The sequence below is a fragment of the Hyla sarda genome, chromosome 4 (assembly GCF_029499605.1).
Source record: "Hyla sarda isolate aHylSar1 chromosome 4, aHylSar1.hap1, whole genome shotgun sequence".
Taxonomy (NCBI): Eukaryota; Metazoa; Chordata; class Amphibia; order Anura; family Hylidae; genus Hyla; species Hyla sarda.
The window spans coordinates 313988273-314008187 of record NC_079192.1 but is presented as its reverse complement, the minus strand read 5'-3'; the positions used below and the strand labels follow the sequence as shown (position 1 = coordinate 314008187).

At 40.8% G+C, this 19915-nt stretch overlaps 1 long non-coding RNA gene across 1 annotated transcript; it reads right to left on the bottom strand.

Annotated features, from left to right (window-relative positions):
• Positions 1-712: 712 nt before the first annotated feature.
• LOC130367043 (uncharacterized) lies at positions 713-6086 on the bottom strand. Its single transcript, XR_008892053.1, has 3 exons — positions 5613-6086; positions 4226-4421; positions 713-832 (listed from the first exon to the last, which is right to left on the bottom strand). It is a non-coding gene; the product is annotated as an uncharacterized LOC130367043 (long non-coding RNA).
• Between the last annotated feature and the right edge of the window lie 13829 nt (positions 6087-19915).

The window sequence follows — 19915 nt, the reverse complement described above, 5'->3', positions numbered from 1 at the left end:
GATGGAGGGGGTGAGGGAAAATGGCCGAGGGGGGATGGGGAGAAATAAAGCACAATGCATTAAGTCTTAATGCATTGTGCTTTATTTCTCCCCATCCCCCCTCCGCCATTATCCCTCTCCCCCTCCATCTTAATGCCTTGTGCTCCATCCCATACACCCCCCCCCCCATCTTAATGCCCTCCCTCCATCCCATACACTTATTTTTAACTTTAAAACTTTTTTTTACTTTACGGGTCTCCTGCGGTCCCGTTGCCTGCTTCTTCGTACAGCGCTTGACGGGGCCGCACTGACATGTGACGTCCTCCTGCGCTGTGTAGCACCTCCGTGCGAGGTCAGGGGAGGCCACACGTCTCCCCGGTAACGACGCAGCTCCCTTACAATGCATGGTCGGTATTTGTCAGCGCTGTGGCGTACCCATGCCAACCCAGGGTATAGGGGAATGTGTTTATTCATGTTCTACATTTGCAAGGTGCTATGTGAGCAAAAATAAAAGATAAAAAATAAAAGAAACAAAAGCAAGATCACAGCAAGAAAGGTGTAACATCACAAAAGCAGCCCTGTTCTAAGCAAAGAAGCGCCAATACTGATAATAACTAAAGGGGGGTGGGAGCAGTGATCACATTTAGGAGGCAGCATTTTGTAAGAACACAAGTAGGGACAGTTGCCCGGGAATTTATGGGTTGGCAAAGATAAGAGGAAAGCCTTGATTTACCTTTCAGGAACAGTACAGAACCTCTTGTAGAGGCAGACAGGCTCAGGATGCATGCACACAGTCCAGACTCTCTCTAAACCTTGTGCCCACTTCCTGTATTCTGTTTTGGTCTCGCTGCAGCTAGAAACGTTAGCATAAGTCAGATAATTTTCCATGCACGATACGGTATGCATCTAAATAAGTAACCAAAAGTTAGCAAATAATACCAGTATAAATGCAGTCGATATTATCACTATACATATCCAGTATAGCAGGACCAATATTACAAGTAATACCAGTATAAAGGGACAATTATTACCACCACATAGTGACTCATACCACCACGCTGCTACTTAATAAAATCCACTATACAAACATCAATATTCCCCCAATATAATGACCATATAGTAATAGATACAAACTCTACACAGGTTCTGTCGACCATATAAGTGGTTGCGGTGCAGTTATAATTAGTGACTCAAAGGTGATGCCTTCTCTGATTAGTCTTTTTTTCTTCATCTGTCTTGGACCATCATGAAGGCTTCTTCAGCCATGATTCCACTGAATCTACCAGACAAATATTTTAAACTCCTCATTTAAGCACAAATCATACTCTTTACAAAATCACCATGTGAATTGCCCTACACAGTAAGGCTAGGTTCAGACTACAGAATTTCCAAGGGTAATTTCACATAGAAAATTCGCAGCATGGTGTCTCAGTGCTTAACACTGTTGCATTACAGAGCTGGGGCCCTAGGTTCAAATCTCACCAAGGACATCATTTGCAATGAGTTTGTATGTTCTCTTTGTGTTTCCTCCCATACTCCAAAACATACCGATAGGTGAATTTAGATTGTGAGCCCCAGTGGGGACAGGATCCAATTTGAGAGTACAGTGCTGCAGAATTTGTGTGTGCTATATAAGTATAGAATTATTATAGAAATTAGGGTCAGAAAGCCTGATGCAACAGAGTCCCATTGTTGAGATGCCGTTGCCCATTGCGCACAATAGAATTTCAGTGGCAGAGTTTCCTCCACTAATATTTCACTACATAAAGAATGAGCTTGTTCATTCTTTTGGCAGAATACATTGAGATCCATGGGGATCAGCAATGTCATTGCTCCTAGCACTGACTGATTCAGTTGGCATTGCATGCCTTTGGAATCACGACTGAAGATTCCTCAGTCTGAACCTAGCCTAATAATGCTCCCTTTGTGCCCACATATAGTAGTTAAACCCACCTATATGCTGCCATATATTATTAGGTCCTCTCTGTGCCCCTATATAGTATTAGGCCCACCTCTGTGCTGTTCATGTCTCTTTTATTTCTCCATCTCACTTGGTCAATTATGAAGGCTTCTCCAGCCATGACTCCACAGAATCCGCCAGAGAAGTATTTTAACCTTATTTTAACCTTAAGGACGCAGAGTTTTTCCATTTTTGAACTTTAGTTTTTTCCTCATCACCTTTTAAAAATCATAAGGCTTTCGATTTTGCACATTACAGACCCATATGAGGGCTTTTTTTTTGAGCCACTAATTTTACTTTGTAATGACATCAATCATTTTACCACCCAATGTATAGCGAAACTGGGTAAAAAATATTTGAGGGACAAAATTGAAAAAAAAAAAAACGCAATTCTTTAAATTTTGGGAGCTTCCGTTTCTACGCAGTGCATTTTTCGGAAAAATGTACATCTTCTCTTTATTCTGTAGGTCCATACAATTAAAATGATACCCTACTTATATAGGTTTGATTTTGTCTTCTGGAAAAAATCCTAACTACATGTACAAAAATAATACATTTAAAAATGTCCTTCTGACCCCTATAACTTAATTTTTTCTCATACAGGGCGGTATGAGGGCTTATTTTTTGCGCCGTGAGCTGAAGTTTTTATCGGTACCAATTTTGTTTTGATCGGTACCAATTTTGTTTTTATTCATTTTTTATGGTATAAAAAGTGACCAAAAATACGCTTTTTTGGAAAAATTATAACGGAGAGTGATACCACATATGTTTATCTTTATTTTTATTTACATAGTTTTTTTTTCTATGGGAAAAGGGGGGTGATTCAAACTTTTATTAGGGAAGGGGTTAAATCACATTTATTAACTTTTTTTTTACACTTTTTTTTCACACTTTTTTTTCAATGTTATAGCCCCCATAGGAGACTATAACATGCATTACACTGATTGAATACACTGATCAATGCTATGCCATAGCATTGCATTCATCAGTGTTATCTGCTGTCGATTGTTCAAGCCTGGATCTCAGGCTTGGAGCAATCAAGCGTCGATAGGACAGCTGGGAGAAAGGTAAGGAGCCTCCCGCTGTCCTCTCAGCTGTTCGGGATGCCGCAATTTCACCGCAGCGGTCCTGAACAGCCCACTGAGCTAACCAGCGATACTTTTCTCCGTTTTAGATACCGCGATCAACCTATTGAATGGGGCGGTGTGAGCGGGGATGTGATGACGGCGGCAGAGAGTGACCACTGTAGAGGAAAGTTGTTTGAAAGAACAGTAACCATTAGTATAGTGACACTTATATTGGAGTCAACACATTTAGGAATCATGTTTGTTATACCTGTATTGCCACATTCAGCATTAAAGGGGTACTCTGGGGAACTAAAACCATAGCCCATCCTTTCCTTCTCACCAATTTATTTATTTGTCTAAATATCATTCAATAGCTATATAGAGCAGTTTCCTTCTTTCAGCTGTCACTTACATGCAGGGAGTGAGAGAAAGATGTCATTATCAGATCTGCCTTGTCTCTGTGCAAAGCCCTAACTGAGACTAGCCCCCACCCTCCCAAGACAAACACCACATGATTTCTGTCTTATCTGGATTAACAGCCACACCTCTTGACCTTGCCGGGAGAGAAACAGCCCAGTGTCTCCTCAGTACATAACGCTGCTCTTTGCCTGCTGTAGATCTAATCACTGCCTGCTGACATTCAGAGCATAGGATGATTTATTGCTTTGGGGAAGGATAGTTTAAAAGAAAAGACATGTACAGTGTGTTTACAACAACACAGCATGCACACAGATAGTAAAAGCAATTGGCTCGCAGCCATTACACAGAGCCGCACTAACTGCTGGGAGTTGTAGTCTGGGCTGCAAGCAAGTAAAGAATATTCAGGAGTCAACAGGGGCCACAGGAGCTGGCAAAATCACATGAACACATTTGTTCAAGGGACAGGGGACACAGAACAGCTATTGTGGTGGCTTTGGGGCATTTTTATTTTTCTTAACTTCCCAGAGGCACCCCTTTGAGCATTGTATGAGCTGGTCTACAGTGATAGCCTTTTTGGGAATTCTTACGCATATATATGTATATGTTATTTTCCTCTATCTCCTCTAGAGTGGGTTTCCTGCCAGAGTATTGACACTCATGCTGATCTTTCATTACTTTTTCAGTTTGTCCACAGCAGGTAAATTTTTTTCACAGAAGACATTTTGCAGAAGGAAAATCAACAGGATTTTTTTAACCATACTTAATTCCACTGATATACCAACTTGTCTCACTCACTCACAGCCATGATCACTTCTGCTTTTCTTGGAGTGGATGTGCTGCTCCTGGTATCATGGCATGGCGTCCTGCCTTCCATTGCTCCCCTCCTGATGGGCCTTTGGTACTGCATCTTACTGACTCTTGGTCTTTTGAAAAGCCAGAATGGGTCAAGGTTCTTCATCTTCATATTTATGGATTTATCTCCCATCATTCTCTGCCTGAGCAATAAAGCTCATAGTTTCCAATAAGTGCAAAGGTGTTTCACTGTTATATTGAATGTCTGATCTGGATTGTTTACTTGCATCATCTATCTGCTGCCTGTCCTGACCATCTACCTTATTGAGAGAACTTTGCCTCTCTGACTATGCTGTTTGTCTACTATGTGGGAACTATGCTTTAGAATCATCCACTATGTCTAAGGGTAAGGTCACATATGCCGTATCTTGCTGCTGTTTATGTTCCTACCCATTGCAGCAGCAAATTACGTAGTAAAGTATGCAATATGTGACCCTACCCTAATGGAGACTTCTCTAAGGGTAGTGACTAGAGATGAGCGAAGTTACAGTGATTCGATTTGTCACGAACCTCGCGGCTAAGCGTTTGCTGACTTTAGTCTGCATAAATTAGTTCAGCTTTCAGGTGCTCTGGTGGGCTGGAGACCCTCTCCTAGGACTGTATCCACCTTTTCCAGCCCACCGGAGCACCTGAAAGCTGAACTCATTTATGCAGGCTAAAGTCAGCAACCGAGATGAAAAAAGGGGGTATGTGGAGCTCACACTAAAGGGACACAAGGTTAACTGAATTCCTTCACTCAAGGAATATAATGGAAAAGTAAATAAAAACAGAGAGATCAGTCCTCAGTGTCTCACCCACTTCTGTGAATGTGTGATGGATATCTGGTATAAATGATAAAGCCAGTTGCAATTTACGTGATATTTAAGATACGAAATTAAAATAGTAATATAAAATGTCTCTAAAAGTTGCGCCTCCACAGGGCCCTTGTGGTAAATAGGCTCACTTAAGAGAATATGTTAATACAATTCTTTATCGAAATAATAATCAAATATATTGCTGCGGTTCACCCTGTGGACAAGTTATTAAATAAATATAAAAATCATATACAAAAACCTACAAAGAAATGTGCAAAGAAAATACATAAAAATAAACCTATGAAGGATAATAATATTGCCAAAAAAAATTAAATTCCTGTATTGAGATGTCCTGTGAAAATAAAGTCCTGAAAAAAATAATAATGAAATGCAAAATCCAATTTTATTGATTCCTATTGTTTACAATTCTGTAAATAAATGATATGTCCGTTTTTGGTGCAATATATTAATCCCAGCAGACACTGTATCTTTAAGTTGAGAATCCTGTTTAGAAGAAATTTGGCACACTGTGCCACTCACCGCCCTTTGGTCAGATGTTCACAGGGTCTTGATGTTAAAACTCCACGGGATGGTGACTTTTCGACTGGAGGTGGCGACAACCAGTAATGAAGTCAAGCCTCTTCTCACAGTCTGATACCGCTGCCAACAGATGGTGACAATGCTCGTTTCGGCGTGAAGATGGATACCGTCCGATGTAAGCGGCATGTAGAGGTAGCGGCGTGTGATGAAATCGGTCAGCTGATTGCAGGTCAGCTGACCTCAGGTACACTCGATCCCGGTATGTCCCGCAAGTTGGAGTTTGCCCTGGCATCGGACAGGAGGTTGCAGAGTGGCCAGGAGGACGTAGCTGTTAAGTCCAGTATCTGACGCTGGATCACAGGATCATAGCATCACAGTTGGCTGCTGATGGATCACAAAAAGGTCTGCTGGTAATTATAGTCCTTCTAATAATGAAAGTTATAGTCCTTGATTATTCAATGTCCCGGACAATAGTAGATATGGACGGACAATAGTTCCGATCTGGTCTCTTTATATGGCAAAATAAAAATAACAATAAAATAAAATGCAAACGCAGGTGAACTGCATCAGATGTGAACTTGTAGCAATACCAAACGCGTTTCGGGTATCTATGGATAGTGTCCTGACCCCTTCCTCAGTGGTGCATACAAAGAACTCATTTCAGACATATCATTTATGTACAGGATTGTAAACAATAGGAATCAATACAATTGGATTTTGCATTTCATTATTATTTTTTTCAGGACTTTATTTTCACAGGACATCTCAATACAGGATTTTAATTTTTTTGGCAATATTATTATCCTTCATAGGTTTATTTTTATGTATTTACTTTGCACATTTCTTTGCAGGTTTTTGTATATTCACACAGGGTGAACCGCAGCAAAATATTTGATTATTATTTCGATAAAGAATTGTATTAACATATTCTCTTAAGTGAGCCTATTTACCGCAAGGGCCCTGCGGAGGCGCAACTTTTAGAGAAATTTTATATTACTATTTTAATATCGTATATTAAATATCACATAAATTGCAACTGGCTTTATCATTTATACCAGATATCCATCACACATTCACTGAAGTGGGTGAGACACTGAGGACTGATCTCTCTGTTTTTATTTAAAGTCAGCAACCACTGAGCCGAGAAGTTTGTGACAAATCGAATTACTGTAAGTTCGCTCATCTCTAGTAGTGACCTAAGGATTTCTTGCAATAACATATAGATTACTGTATAAGGGGTTAAATGTTGAAAACCTGAGAAGCTCTTAGACTTCGCTTCTCAGTTTAACCCCAAGTCAAATCTGTTGTAACCCAGGTAGGTCTCTTACCACAATATTTGTTAACATGATAGCACGGTGATAATTTCAGCACTATAGTGCATTCGGATTTCCAAGGGCCATTTGTGCCAAAAAGTGTTCGGTACACTGTGTGATGCCTTGTTAAATATCTGAATTTACATTGGAATTGGTGAGTGCTGGGACTTTAACTTCTTATGTTCTGGATTTGATGCATCCGAATGCACTACCACAACTAACAGTTGGGCTGACACTTATTTATGACATTGTCTAGGCAATTAAATTAGACTGTTTGACGTGTTTACCCCTAGAACCTGAGAAAGAGGGTATTAACCCTTCAAAACACATTTGGGGAGATTTATCAAAACCTGTGTAGAGAAAGTGTGGTGCAGTTTCCCATAGCAACCACAGTGCTTCTTTATTTTCTTCTAAAAAAAAAAAAAAAGGCCCCACAAAAATGAAAGAAGCAATCTGATTGGTTGCTATGGGCAATTGCACCACTCTTCCTCTTCACAGGTTTTGATGTATCTTGCTATTAATTAGCCACTTCATTATTTTACCCTGTCTGATCTATCCTTTCGCCACAACCACACCCAGAGTGTCCAGTTTTGGTTCTCTTTTCCTAGGAGTAGTCTATGCATTCTTGTTGCCTAAAGCTAGCCATACTTATACCACATGTGTCCGTCAAACCAACCGACCATCTAATGTGTATGGTGGCCTACCATCTTTCCCCCAGAAGATGAAATTAGAGAAGGATTGAACATGTTGGATTTTACCTGGCCAAAACCTTTGTCCTCTGGAAAGTAAGACCATCACCGGAGGAGTCGAGTGTGGATGTGTATGGGGAGGATAGGGAGAGCAGAGGCATACCTAGTGCCCCTTGCGCCACTGGTGAGGTGCTGCATTAGCACCCACCACCCCCCAAAAATAGTCACGTCACATAGTAATATACATACAGTTAAATCAAGTGACTGTCAATTGACGTCTTATCTTATCCTCTTTCCTTTTCTTCTCCATCAGGATCAGACTGCCATGAAGACTTATTCCTGCCACAACTCATTATTTCAGCATCTGCAGGACAATCATAGTTCATAAAGTAAAAAAAAAAAAAAAAAACTTGAGTTCATCAAGTTCAACCTACTGTGTTGATCCAGAGGAAGGCAAAAAACCCTTATGAGGTTGAATCCAAATGCCCCATACTAGGGGGAAAATTTCTTCCTGACTCCAAATATGGCATCAGAATAAATCCCTGGATCAACATTCTGTCGTTGTAAATCTAGTATTCATGACCTGTAATGTTATTACTTTCCAGAAACATGTTTATGGCAGAGAGTTCCACAGTCTCACTGCTTTAACAGTAAAGAACCCCCTTCTTAGCTGGTGCAGAAACCTTCTTTCCTCTATTTTATAGATACATTTAATATAAATAGATTATGAGAGAGATCTCTGATCTCCCCCTGACATATTTAAACATAGGTATAAGGTTTCCTCTAAGCAGTCTTTTTTCTGAACTAAATCACCTTAATTCTGATAATCTTTCCGGGTACTGTTGTCCTCCCATTCCACATATTACTCTGCCCCCTTTTATTTACCCCCATGTTTTTATTTGCCTTGGTAGCAGCTGCCTGACATTGGTTCCAGTGTTTTCCTATATAGTACATATTCCCCACACATATGTCCCACAGTAGACAGATAGTTCCCTATTAGGTAGTCTCCCTAATAGGCAGATATGGCTTTAGGTAGGTAGTCCCCCATAATGAGTAAATACATTCCTGTATGGGAGGTAGGTAAATCACCCCCCCTCCACCCCAGTAGGTAAATACATTGGTAGGTAGGTAGCCAGGAAGGTACATAGGTAAGTAATTAGCCAGGAAGATAGCTAGCTAGGTAGGTAGGTAGCCAAGTAGCTAGGTACGAAGCTAGCTATGTAGGTAGCCAGGTGGGTAAGTAGGTAGGTATCCAAGTAAATAGCTATGTAGGTAGGTACATAGGTAGCCAGATAGGTATGTAGCCAGGTAGGTAGGTAGCTAGGTAGACCGCTATGTAAGAAGGTAGCTAGCCATGTAGGTATGTCAAAGCATCTGCACTACCCAAGGGCAGAGATCATGGTCTCATCTCAAAGTAGGCCACAGGTCCTGCGGCTTACACTGACAGGCAGCTTTTAAATGTATGCTCATGTGCGCATACAGATGAAAGCGGTGCTCGCTCGCCTGGGGATCCAGGGCATGGGTCCTCGGACAGTGCCTGATGTGTCAGTCAAGCCCTGCTACAGCAACGTTGGTGTGGCATTGTGGACAGATCTGTTCGTCAAAGCATCGGTATGCTACTGCAGGAGAGATGACAGTCTTATGTACAGCTTTAGATTAAAAGAATGGCTATGCTTTTTGTCTCAGAAACAACATTACTCTTGTCCATGGGCCACACCTGGTATTGGAGCTCAGCAGCACTTATGTAAATGTTGCCAAGATGCAATACCAGACACAGCCTAAATATAAGATATACGTGGTGCTGTATCTAATGAAAAAACCCTTAACCCCTTAAGGACTTTTTGCATTTTCATTTTTTCCTCATCACCTTCTAAAAATCATAACGCTTTCAATTTTGCACATAAAATTCCATATGATGGCTTATTTTTTGCGCCACCAATTCTACTTTTCAGTGACATTGGTCATTTTACCCAAAAATCCATGGCGAAACGGAAAAAAAATTAATTGTGCGACAAAATTGAAGACAAAATGTCATTTTGTAACTTTTGGGGCTTCCGTTTCTACGCAGTGCATTTTTCGGTAAAAATAACACCTTATCTTTATTCTGTAAGTCCATACGATTAAAATGATACCCTACTTATATAGGTTGGATATTGTCGTACTTCGGAAAAAAATCATGACTACATGCAGGAAAATTTCTATGTTAAAAATTCTCATCTCATTTTTTGCGCCGTGTTCTGAAGTTTTTATCGGTACCATTTTTGTATTGATCTGACTTTTTGATCACTTTTTCACGATATAAAAAGTGACCCAAAATAGGCTATTTTGGACTTTGGAATTTTTTTTGTGTGTGCGCCATTGACCGTGCGATTTAATTAACAATATATTTTTATAGTTCAGACATTTCCGCACGCGGCAATACCACATAGGTTTATTTTTATTTACACTGTTATTTTTTTGGGGGGGGAAAAGGGGGTAGATTCAAACTTTTATGAGGGAAGGGGTTAAATGACCTTTGTTAACTTTTTTTTTTGCAGTGCTATAGCTCCCATAGGGACCTATAACACTGCACACACTGATCTCTTATGCGGATCCCTGCAAAGCCATAGCTTTGCACAGATCAGTGAGATAGGGGCTCGATTGCTCAAGCCTGTAGCTCAAGCTTGGAGCAATCAAACCCCGATCAGATGCCGCGGAGACAGGTAAGGAGACCTCCACCTGCGTCCCAGCTGATCGGAACATCGCGATTTTATCACGATGTCCCGATCAGCCCGACTGAGCTGCCGGGAAGCGTTTACTTTCACATGCGGCGGTCAACTTTGACCGCCGCGTCTGAAGGGTTAATAGCACGCGGCACAACGATCGGTGCCGCGCGCTGTTAGCCCAGGGTCCTGGCTATGAATAGCAGCCGGGACCGGGCTCAGGGCGTACAGGTACGCCCTGAGTCCTTAAGAGGTTAAAAGGGGTTATCGAGGATTACAAAAACAGAGCAGATTTCCTCCAAAAACAGCACCACACCTGTCCTGCGTGTGGTATTGAAGCTCAGTTCTATTGAAGCTAAACGGGTTATCCACCTCTAAGGTGATTTTAGTACATACCTGTCAGACAGTAATGGACATGCTTAGGAAGGATCTGCGCTTGTCTTGGGACTAAATGGCTATGTTGTGAGATTACCATAAAGCTGAGGCTATCTTTTTGTGAACTGGCTGTTTCCTGTTGGGGTTTGTTCCTTTAAACTACAAATCCCATCATTCCTTTTTCATGTGTGGTGACTTTTCTCCCTCCCACACATCAGCCACCCCACACATTGAAACACAACTGTGATCCCTTCCATGCAATAGATCAAGGTTTTCTGACCAGGGTGCCTACAGCTGTTGCAAAACTTCTTGCAGAATGATCTCCCTCCCACTCAGTGGTCGCTCCACCCATTGAAGCAAAGACAGGCTCCCTCTGAACACCTGATTAGACATGTAATGCTTTGGGCCGCACTGTAACCTGGGAGGAGCAAGCCGGAGGTAAAACTAATTTTCTATGCTGTTAAAAATAAACTTTGGGGCAAATATCACAGAGGAATTGCGAGATCACCATGAAACACAGGTACAGAGACTATATTATGAAGTACACTAACTTCACAGCCCCCCCCCCCCCCAATAGACATGAATAGAGGACCACTCAACAACCAGAGGACAGGTGTGGTGCTGTTTTTTGTAATCCTTGATAACCCCTTTGAGACAAAATACGTTTTTTTTTAGTTTTTGTTTTTTTATCAGAGAACAATCGTGTGTTGGCAAGAAAGGTAAAATGCAGTTGCTTTTCTAAGTTGGGAGGCCTCACTACGTAAGGCATTCAACTAGGTGTGGTTAGTCACAGTGCTAATAACCAAGTGTGCAAGGCCATGATTTAAAATAAGCAAGCATACAATGACTCCAGTCTTTTTATTTGAACCTTTTAAAAAAAAAATTCTCTTTTTTTAAAGCTATTTAACAGAACAATGCTTCCCTTGCTACAGTGCAAACCTATCTGTATAAACATGTATGAATATATGTGCTTTTACATGTTAGGAATATCTTATAGTACCTTAAGTTGATATATCACCATCTAGTGGTCAAATTTGATATTTCATAATTTTCTTTATTCAATAATTTTACAAAATGCCTTAACAACATCACAGCAATTGACTTTACATGTTGTACCTGTGCATATTCTTTTTTAAGGCATTCCAAAACTAAGCACCTTTTGCAGCTCTCACAACTTGATGTTTGGATTCTTTCTATAACTATTAGAGATGAGCGAACTTACAGTAAATTCAATTCGTCACAAACTTCTCGGCAGTTGATGACTTTTCCTGCATAAATTAGTTCAGCTTTCAGGTGCTCCGGTGGGCTGGAAAAGGTGGATACAGTCCTAGGAGACTCTTTCCTAGGAATGTATCCACCTTTTCCAGCCCACCGGAGCACCTGAAGGCTGAACTAATTTACGCAGGATAAGTCATCCACTGCCGAGCCGAGAAGTTTGTGACGAATCGAATTTACTGTAAGTTCGCTCATCTCTAATAACTATGTCTTTTTTTCCCCAAGAGTTAAGGTGATTAATATTAATATTTGCAGTTCCCAAAGCGAGGTATCTAAATACTGGATGGTCCTCTAGATCCCACCAACCTATATAGCGCTCTGTGTTGGGACATTTTTGGTGCACCGAAATAAAAAAAAATAAAAGTGGCCCTGATTTACTATTGTAAACCCAACCTGTGTTGTCGAGTTGTGCACCAGAATGTGCACTACAATTTCTGACTGTGCCATAATTTGCGCCAAAAAACATGACCAACTCTCCAATTTACTGAGAAACCTAAAACATATTTACAAATGTTTCCACAGAAAATGCGGTGGATTTGAGCTGAGGAAAACCCCAGAGATCAGAGCATGTGTACAAAAAAAACAAAAGAAAAACATAGGAAAAGTGCAAAATGTAGGGAAACTGTTTCTGTGTTTGCATTTTTTTGTTTTGAGTTCTGTTCAGACATTAAAGGGGTACTCTGGCGCTCATCACAGCTCCGCCCCCTCAATGCAAGCCTATGGGAGGGGGCATGACAGCTGTCAAGCCCCTTCCCATAGGCTTGCATTGAGGGGGCGGAGCGTGACGTCACACGTGGGCGGAGCTGTGACGTCCCAATGCTCCGACCCCCGTGATCGCCAGTAATCAGACCCGGAGCGAAAGTGCTCTAAGGACTGATTTTAGCGGGGTGCTGCGTGCAAGATCACAAGGGTCCCCAGCGGCGGGACCCCCGTGATCAGGGATCTTATCCCTATCCTTTGGATAGGGCATAAGATGTCTAAGCGCCCGAGTATGCCTTTAATTAGGTTTGTGTCTGAACAGTTTTTGTGTTATTCTCCCTGGTTTGGGAAGAGTTAATGCTTCCAGCCCTCTGCACTGGGAGTGTATATAAGGCTGGGCTGGTAATTGGATCTGTACTCTGACCATGTCTTGTTTACTATGCACCTTTAGCTTTGTCTGTCTGTGCACATATGCTGAGTTTTAAAGGACATCTGTAATGAGATAATTTATTGTGGCGGTTCCGAGTGCTTATATTGCACTAGAGATGTCCTTTAACCATAGTTATCTGTCCTGTTTGAGATTAACCTGCTTTGTTTTAGTACATTTGTCGGGTTTTAGTAATTGTATATGTTCGTTCTTCATTTGCTTTGTGTTGCCTTAGTCTGTGTTCACACTGTGTGTTATGTCCGTCCTGTTTTTACCTTGTATATTCCTGCTACTCCTAGGATAAACTTCTGTTCTGAGCCTTCGGCTAATCTGTCTATCTAGGAGTGAGTTAGTCATGTGCCTGTACCCGTGTCTGCTTGTGTTTAGTATTTCTGTTTCCTCCTAGGCCAGTATCCTGATAACTCAGTGGAGGTGTTCCTTGTTCTGAGTCCTGTGTGAACAGTGCTCTTGATTTCCTGACCTGTTTTATGTCAGTATGCTATATACTGCCTTGTTTGCATTTATATATTTGCTGGTTCAGTTATGTTCCTGACTTGTCCCCAACATGTACTGTTCTGTATGTTTTGTTTGACTTTGATGCCCATGCACTTTAGCACAAGGAAGGGACTGGCCCCAAGTTGTCAATCCATCATTTAGGGTGGATGGGCAAGTAGGCAGGGAGAGATGGACAGCTTTTAGGTTAACTTCTTCCTGCCCCCAGATCATGACAGAAACCTTAGTAAATAACATGGAAAAATATCTGTTGGGAATATATACCTAGAGAGAAAACTACACTCCACTCTAAGTAAATCAAGGCCATTGTGTTTTAATCAGTTCTAAAGGGGTACTCCGGTGAAAAACATTTTTGTTTAAATCAGCTGGTGCCAGAAAGTTAAACAGATTTGTATAATACTTCTATTTAAAAATCTTAATCCTTCCAGTACTTACCTGCTGCTGTATACTACAGAGGAAGTCGAGTCGTTCTTTTCTGTCTGACCACAGTGCTCTTTACTGACACCTCTGTCCCTGTCAGGAACTGTGCAGAGCAGGACAGGTTTGCTATGGGGATTTGTTTCTGCTCTGGATAGCTTGTGACATGAACAGAGGTGTCAGCAGAGTACTGTGGTCAGACAGAAAAGAACTATACAACTTCCTCTGTAGTATTCAGCAGCTGATAAGTACTGGAAGGATTAATATTTTTAAATAGAAGTAATTTACAAATCTGTTTAACTTTCTACATTTCATTTTTCCACTGGAGTACCCCTTTAAACAAGCCACTAACAGAAAATACTGATATATAAAGTCATTTTCCCTGCCTGCACAATTTTGCTGGATTTTTTTTCTACCCACTTTAAGATTTGAGAAAACAGCATTTTTGTGTAGGCCTCAATAATAAATACGTAGGGTTCTGATATAAACCCGTGAACATGTCCATTTTATTGGGTTAAAAGTTTTGAATTTGGAATTGCTGGCAATGGGATTCCTCTGCACAGCGCACATTCCAGACTTTTAATGCAGACATTCTGTTGCCAAAAGAATAAACTTGTCAATTTGTCAATGACAAGTAAATTCTAAATCTATTTAACTTTCTGACATCGGTTGATTTAAAATAAAAAAAGAAAGAAAATGTTTTCCAGTGGAGTACCCCTTTAAGGTTGAAATACCTTAAGATCCCCGTGTGGTATATTATCTCCCTGGTAAGACAATTTTTACTGAAATATAACTTAACATGTATGGTACTTCCTGGTTGTATTCTCACAGAGGCCCCGATTTACCAATGGGGTGTCAAATTTTTCTCAGTGGTCACTTATCTTCGAATAAATTGAAACAACTTGACTTGCCTAACTTTTTATACCAAATAGAGTCTGGCTTCAAAATTTACGGGGGAGAATTATCAAAACTTGCGCTGAGAAGTTGCCCATAGCTAATCAATCAAATGGCTTTTTTTTTTTTTAAGGCCTCTGAAAAAAGAAAGAAAAAAAAAAATGAAAGACAATAATTGGTTGCTGATGGAAACTACCCCCCCAGGTTTTCATAAATCTCTTCCCATGTCTACATTTATATGCATATGGTCACATTTGAAGCAACGCTCCAAGTAGCGAGACATGTGGGAAGAGTTTTAAAACACATAAAAGTGTTTAAAATTAAATCAACTTTTGACACATTTTTATACCACAGTCAAGGTAACCAGACATTGGTAGATTTGTTCCAGCATCTACTGTCCATACTGTTGCTGACCTAACCCTGTATACTGGGGACAATGTTTCCAATACCACCAGCATCACCATAAAAATTACCATCATACAGTTACTGACTAAATTCTGTATACTGAGATCTATGTTACCAATAAAATACCAGTATACAAGGATGGAATAATCACCCCCCCCCCCATATACTGACTATTAGTGGTAGATATCAGCTTTTTACTGAAGACCATATAAGTGATTACAGTTTCATCCAGTGACTCACTAATGTTGCTTTCTCTATTGAATCATAGGTGATGTCATTTTAGGTTCCTCATTCTAGCATCGTCCTTTACCTCTATACAAACTCCCCATTTGTAGTGCCCTACACAGTAATAGAGGCAACAGTGAGCCTCCATATAGTTGTAGGCCTCATCTGTGCCCCCATAAAGAATTAGGCCCACCTCTGTGCTCCCCATATAGTATTAGCCTCACTCTGTGTCCCCATATACAGAGGTCCCTCAAGTTACAATATTAATTGGTTCCAGGACGACCATTGTATGTTGAAACCATTGTATGTTGAGACCATAACTCTATGGAAACCTGGTAATTGGTTCTGAAGCCCCAAAATGTCATCCAAAAATATTAAAAAGTGAGGATTAAAGAAAAATAAGTAGATAACTATATAGATAAAGCAAAGTCCTTCCATATAAAAGTAAGAAAGATCTGCTGAAAGCTGTAAATCACTGTCTATGTAGAGGACAGGAGCTTCTTCAGGGTCCTGTACAGCACACGCAGTGTCCTAAAAAAGTAACATGGAGCTGCCCTTACCTGGTGTCCAAAGGAGCAGCTAACTGTGCCACAGGTAAAGAGTAGTACAGAACATGTAGTACCTTACTGTACTGTAGGGGGCGCTACCAGATGGGAATTCAGTGCATACACTTCCGTAATACAGGGGTTTTACCAGTGAATGTCCATTCTGATTGGTCGGTTCTTACAGCCATTGACACACTTCACAGATCTGGACTGTCTGTAGCATTGTATGTGGAGTCTGGTTTTAAGTTACAATGGTCCAGAAAAGACCAATGTATGTTGAAACTATTGTATGCTGAGGCCATTGTAAGTCGAGGGATCAGTGTACTAATTAGGTCAACCTCTAGCTCCCATGTAGTATAAGGCCACCACATTGTGCATCAATGTAGTAGTTAGATCCACCTCTTTCCCCATGTAGTATTAGGCCCCACACTGTACCCCCATATGGTTGTTAGACCCCCTCTGTACCTCCTTATACTAGATAGGCCAACACACTTTGCCCCTCATATAGTAGTTAGGTCTGTTATGGTCCCCAAATAAGAAGTCCTGGCTACCACATCCATCACTGCATGCTATAATTTATCTGTCTGAATCTTAAATGATGAAGAAAAAGTAAAAAACCATGGTGTCCTGAAATCCTGGGAGGGTCCCCCCTTCTTCACCCTGCACGTCATAGCCACATCCCTAAATACATACAGTACTTGAGGACCGATCCGGGGGAGTGTGTCCGGTTGCCCAGCCTGCCCAAGTAATTTAAGAAAATATATATTTTTTTGCTCCTTGGTCAATTTTTTGTCCCGGAAAACCTTTTAAGTAACAAACAACATACACAGATAATGTTTTATTTTATTTTATTTCAACTAGTTAAACTGAGATTTAAGAACATTTAAGAGATTCTTAAGAGTTTCTTACTACTAATACCCAACATAAAATGCAGTTGTTCACTGTATAACATTGTTTAGATAACACTGCAGACAAGGTCATATTTTCTTATCCTTATTCTGGATTTTATTGCACAATACTTGGAGTTATCTCCCTCTAGAATATTTTACAATTACATGAGTTATGTTTTCAGTTTGTTCTTTTATAATACTACAAAAATGAGTACAATTCATAAAAACATTAACAGACTGAAGCTTTGGGTATGATGGTCTCAAAGTTTATGTTCTTTGGTTCAAAGAAAACACATGGCACGCACAATAAAGATGTTGGTAGAGATTGAAGGAGTTTCATGGTTTATAGAAATAAAAAAATAAAATAAAAAAAACCTCTCTAAATTCCTAATAGGTCACAATGCATTACCCAAATGGTCATGTTGAACACCACATCAGTGGTGAGAGAATACAGACAGAATACATACATTCCCAATTACTATAACCTACAGCTAAAAACAAGTAATAGCCCCTCCCCCGAAATCAGCTCTCATTGACTAAAATACCTAAAGGATGTTTTTATCCACAAACACCATAATTCACTTTAATGGGACTGACCTGCATCATAAACTACAGTCTATGGAAGAGGAAAAAAGGTGTATTCTTGTTTGGTAACCTAAAACAAATCCCTTAATGCAAAATGTATACAAATCTATACAACATTTCCACCCAAATACTATAATTATGTTTTGGACATTATCAGAACTCCTCCTTTTTCTAGTCTTAGCAGGTCTTCAACCTGGACTACAAAACCTCAATAACCCTTTAATTTCATGTAGCATTTGACATGAGCAAGCTCATCTCCTCAGACCAATCGACTTAGGCCTCATGCAGTCAGACACAGAGAGGTAAGATATGGCCATGCTGTGTGAGCCATGTAGTGGATCTGTAATATGCCCATGTGCATCAGCCCTTGAGGTCCCCATATACTATAGACAAAAGCCAGATGAACCCTCCAACTTTAGCAGGACTGACCAGCTGTCAAAAGTGAATGAATGAAGATGTTTGGGTGGAGAAGAGTAGGGTATGTCGGATTTCAATAGCCCGACCCAATTGTTCTCAGAGAGCTGTCTGTCCGCAGCTTACCCCTCATTTCTCCATACAGAACATGAACATTCGACTGCTCTGAGCATTCATGTGTATGGGGAATATAGAAGAGACAGCTTCAGCCAACAGCTATTAAAAGTGTATTACTCGTGGTTTAACACATTAATACTACTCGACCACCCAGTAGTACAAGTTTTGTAGCTCACTTTTGTTTTCCTAGATAGTACAGTCCTTAAAGAGTACCTGCCACCAAGTCAATAGGGTTTATTCTCTTCCTTGTGTGTTCCCCTCTTCATTATGTGTCCCCCGCACTTCCTTTTTTAATTTCGCCCAGTATGTATTTTGTTATCTCATTCTAAAGCCTTCTGCCTGTGAGCTTTTTCGGCTGCAGGGTGGTGTTACCCGGCAGGCGTGACGTCGCCTGAAGCCTGCTGAGTAATGCTTCTGACCTTCCCTATTGTATGCTGCGCTCGGGCTTGGGAGCACCCATAGAACAGGAAGCCAATCACGGCAGGCAGGCTGAGTCCCCTCATGCACAGTATGAGGCATACAGAAAGAAGGGATGTGCTGCCTGTCGTGCACCGTGCTGAATAAACACAGCGCTGACGGCCAGGCAAAGCTTATGTGAGGGGCGGGGACAAGAGGCAGTGGGGGCGTTGGGTATCTCTGTGTTCAGAGAGCCCTGTGCCTGGCACGCACATCGCTAGGTCCCGCCTGCATGATTGACAGGCAGGGAGCGAGAGATGTGCAGAGCTGTGCTTATGTCCCGCCTCCACCAGCACTTCCGGAGTTCGGACTTGTGTCAGTCCGGCACAAGTCAAAGGGCTATGCAGGGCCTGCTGAACACTATAGAACAGAGACCCCCTAGTGGCCACTTTTTCAAATGTAAAAAAACTCATGGAAAGATTAATTTTTTTTAAAGAAGGTATATTGCAAAGATGCATAACTTTACATAAGGAATAACATATCAAAAGTTTTACTTGATGACAGGTACTCTTTAAACCTTAAAGGGGTACTCCACTTGAAAACATTTTTCTTTTAAATCAATTGGTGTCAGAAAGTTAAACAAATTTGATAGATTTGTAAATTACTTCTATTAAAAAATCTTAATCGTTCCAGTACTTATCAGCTGCTGTATGCTCCACAGGAAGTTCTTTTCTTTTTGACTTTCCTTTCTGTCTGACCACAGTGCTCTCTGCTGACACCTCTGTCCATGTCAGGAACTGTCCAGAGCAGGACAGGTTTGCTATGGGGATTTTCTCCTGCTCTGGACAGTTCCTAAAATGGACAGAGGTGTCAGCAGAGAGCACTGTGGTTAGGCAGAAAGGAAATTCAAAAAGAAAAGAACATCCTCTGGAGCATAAAGTAGCTGATAAGTACTAAAAGGATTAAGATTTTTAAATAAAAGTAAATTTACAAATCTGTATAGCTTTCTGGCACCAGTTGATTGAAACAAAATGTTTTTCAGTGGAGTACCCCTTTAATTTAACTTTACCAACACATTTAAGTCAGAAGATAGGTTTATGAAGTAAGAAGAGCACATATTCCAATAAATAAGTAACTTAAAGAGAGTTTATCAGATTTATGCTTCACTTATCACAGAAAGCATGAAATCCTACAGATACTGCGGTTAAAAAAAATTGAGCTGTGGCACCAAGTGAAGTGTCTGGCTACTCGCCGCCAGGCTCGGCTTGACTAAAAGATCTTTGGTTATATACACATAAGGAGAGACCTATCAATCCAGCTGAGCTAAATGGGAAGAAGTCAGGGGAAGACTGCCTATTAGACACTTCCCCGGAAGCCATAACTCAGTTTAGGGTAGGGTCACATATAGTGCATCCACAGTGT